This window comes from Nelumbo nucifera, chromosome 8 (genome assembly GCF_055504915.1).
Source record: "Nelumbo nucifera cultivar China Antique chromosome 8, China Antique-T2T, whole genome shotgun sequence".
NCBI classification, from domain to species: domain Eukaryota; kingdom Viridiplantae; phylum Streptophyta; class Magnoliopsida; order Proteales; family Nelumbonaceae; genus Nelumbo; species Nelumbo nucifera.
Window position 1 is genome coordinate 23,970,846 of NC_142656.1, and position 3,712 is coordinate 23,974,557.

Consider the following 3,712-nt stretch of genomic DNA (forward strand, 5'->3'; position numbering starts at 1 on the left):
TTCCAATAAAAACAAAATAAGCTTTATTATGATCGTTAAAACCTCCGTCCATATTGATCTTCACAAAGCCATCTGAAGGAGGGCACCCAGCGAAAAGAAGAGGGGTCCTGGAATCCCCCCTTAATTGGAAAGTTTTCTAATTTTTGATGCAAGAGTAGAGATGTCTTTACTGTCGACCTGTTCATAGCATTAATCACCACCAAAGTGTCAATTGAAATATCTTCAAAATAAAAATTAGTTCAGTTCAGTTCAGTTCAAAATAAAAATTAATAGAGATGAGTCATTCGAGATTTAAACTTAGCTAGGGGGCAAAGTTTGATTCACATTGACAAAATTCCCCATATTCTTTTTCAGATTTATGTGGGACCAAGTAAAGTTTATTTTCATTGGTATCAATTATGATACACATCTCCTGTCTGGGTAAATAACTTTCCCACTTTGGAGGAAAGTTGTCAACACTTGAATGGAGCAATAATGGACTTTTAGGGATAAAATGGTCATTGTCTTGTTTGCATGTAAAATAAAAATGCATAGATAAGTGCATTTACCTGGATAAATAACTTACCAAAAAGCCAACAGGGCTTAATATAACTGATGGTGCAATTCAGCTCATTCAAGTCAATACTTTGATATTGGCCAAAATTGTGGATTAAAAATATACAGCCCGAAATGCTTGACCAACAATTGTTAATTGTTAATTGAATATGGTAAATAAAGAAACCATGTTTAGCAACATGCGGCTAGCTTACTATCAAAAAAAGATAGCATTTACTTGTTACTCTTCTTGATCCTAACCAAGAGTAAAAGAAAAAGCAAAGAAATAACTTAGCTTAATAAGTAGAGAACATGTAGATACTTAATTGATACATCAAATGTTGATAACATCCACAGTTTTTTTTTGAAAATTCATCCACCTTAGAATGCTATTTATAAATAAATCTACAGACCCAGAACTCTATAAATACCCCCCACAACTCTTTATCATTCCATAAGATATACACAGTTTTCTTACACAATAGAGCACACTGTGCACATAGGTTGATACAAAGATGGCTAATTTTTTCGGCTGCTTCTTCTTTGTCCTCTTAGTCCTCTCAGGTTTCTTAAACTATCCTCCTTTTCATTTGTTTATCTATGCTTATCCATACGTTTATGATCATTTCTATAATACATGATTACTTCTTTCTGTATCAACATCAGAAAAAAAGACTTGCTATATATTTGCAACAGTTTCAAGATAGACTTCTCCTACACTGTGTTACAGCCATGGTTACATCACATGGTGCAACCTTCAACAGTCTAATAATATTGTTGTTCTTTGTTTTACTAAGTATTATTGATATCTAGAGTTGGTAGAGCTTGCCTCCTCTGCTAAACTTGCAATCGTTTATCAGTGACAATGGAGTGACAATGGGAATCATGGTAGAATATATACAGATTTGGTCTCATTCCCCCTGGTCCCCTCCCCTTTTACCTTTATTTATTTATTTATTTATTATTTGATACTTATTTGCTTATTGTATAAACGATGCATGGTTGTTGCAGTTGCTTCAATGTTTCCCAGTTCGGATGCTGCTTACGGTGGTCCGCCTTGTGTGGCAGTTCAGCCGCTCGGCAGCGCGGAGTGTAATATCCGCGCATGCATGACCTGGTGCTACCGAGCCCACGATGGCCATGGTGATTGCAGAAAAGATGGAGATTTCAATTACTGCCTCTGTGTCTATAATTGCTAATTAAGTTAAATAATCTCTTTCGCTTTTCATTAGTGATTGTACGTAATAAAGGCAGCCACTCTACTCCTTGTACTGTCTAAGTGGGGCTCTGTATTAAATAATTTCTCTCTGTCATCTTCTTCCTTACATTAAATGTATATTAAATAAAAAAGTGGCATTGCGACCGATGGGTAGTTGCTTCATTGCGAATTAGATGATCGGGGTTCAAATATTGGAAGCAGTCTCTTTGTCTGCCTGGATAAGGCTACATATATACATCTATCCCTCCCAAACCCTGCATTGGCTTGACGAAGATTGGCCAGTGAAATATTCAATGATCAAATCTCATCAGTAATTGTATGTTATCAGAAACTAAGTAGGAAAGATATTGTTGGATAGATAAGGATCAGAAGATCCATTTGAAAATGATTATAGATTCTTTAGTGGTCTTTGGATGATATATGGAATGGAATGTGGGCTCAGTGGACCTTTAAACTAAGTACTTATTCTTTTTCTATTTCTTATTTTTCATCATGGGCCATTTTTTCTATGTAGACACTATTTTTAGGGTGAATGACGGTTCAGCCCAGTTAGAACTTTTAAGCCCAAAGTACAGTTGGGATGGGTGCCAATTTGGAATTGATGTCAATTCAGGAGAGGGCATTGGTGTATAAAATGAGGATTTTTGATATTTTGAATGTTTAAACCCTGTAGTGGAATTCAGAAATCTGTATTGGGTCTGTCCATACTTTTCCATTTATGTCCTTTAGTGTTTCTGCATCATTTTGAATTTTAAACATACTTCGACCAATCTCTTAGCCGACCCGGGGGCATTCTTGGACTTTTACAAAAGACTAGACCTCTAGGGTCCAACACCATAGTTACGTAAAACCCAAAAATTCAAATCCGATGGGACCTAAATCATCCAAATCCAACACCAATTACCCCTTCATCTTAAGACCCAAAGCCAAAATCGATTCTAATTGTCCAATCAAGATCATTTTGATCCCCAACTTTATCTCAAGTCAGATCAGAAATCCAACACCATAAATACGTATATCTCAAAAATTCAAATCCAACGACACCAAGATAATCCAAATCCCAAAAATCTAATTTCGATCATTCGATCATGATCATTTTTATCTTGAAACTTACCTCAAGTCAAATCAGAAATTTTAAACCATAGGTACATAGAACCTAGAATTTCAAATCTGATTACAACAAGATCACCCAAGTCCCATGTCATTTACCCCTTCATCTTAACACTCGAACTCGAGACCGATTCCAATCACCTGATTGAGATCATTTTCCACTCCCTTTCTCACACATAAAAACACACATTCTGGCCTAGGGAGGGAACTCTGCATCTACCTGCATCTATTAGCGCAGACAATGCCCCCACTTGACGTCCCAAAGCAACTCCCACCTTCCCTAACCCACGTCCCACGTCCAAACTTATGAGAATACCTCCATTGCGTTCAAAGACTCCCCCAAGCCTATTATACTGTTATGACTCCCAAGCCTATTATACCGTTGTAGTCATAACAGCTGTCTTCATTCATAGATATTCATAACCTTTCCCACTCATCTTGTAGGATTTACTTCCCACGACAACAACTCCCTTTCCACTTCACCCAAAAGCTGAGAAAAACCAACAGCCTCCAAAAATCAATCCTAAAACTTAGAGGACATGGTTGAAATCTGCTTTGATTTGATGGTTACTGCAGAATTTATTTATATGTTGGGCCACATATTCGGCATATAAAATCACTCAAAATGGTTTCATGTGATTGGGAAAAACATTAGAAGTCAATCAGGCCAAATGGACATGTGATTGGTGCAACAAGGGAAGATTTATTAAGTAATTTGGCGTTACAGAGCATCACTACATTAACTATTCCTACATGTTTGATATATACTTAGATCACACTCCCTGTCAAGTACTCCACTTGAATGCAACTAATACTAGGAATTCTCATCTTTTTAACAAATACTAAATA

The 3,712-nt window shown here is 36.5% G+C and overlaps 1 long non-coding RNA gene across 1 annotated transcript; it reads left to right on the top strand.

Moving 5' to 3' along the window:
- The first annotated feature begins 977 nt into the window (after positions 1-977).
- On the top strand, positions 978-1,900 carry LOC148789752 (uncharacterized). Its single transcript, XR_016079731.1, has 2 exons — positions 978-1,098; positions 1,546-1,900. It is a non-coding gene; the product is annotated as an uncharacterized LOC148789752 (long non-coding RNA).
- The last annotated feature ends 1,812 nt before the right edge of the window (positions 1,901-3,712 follow it).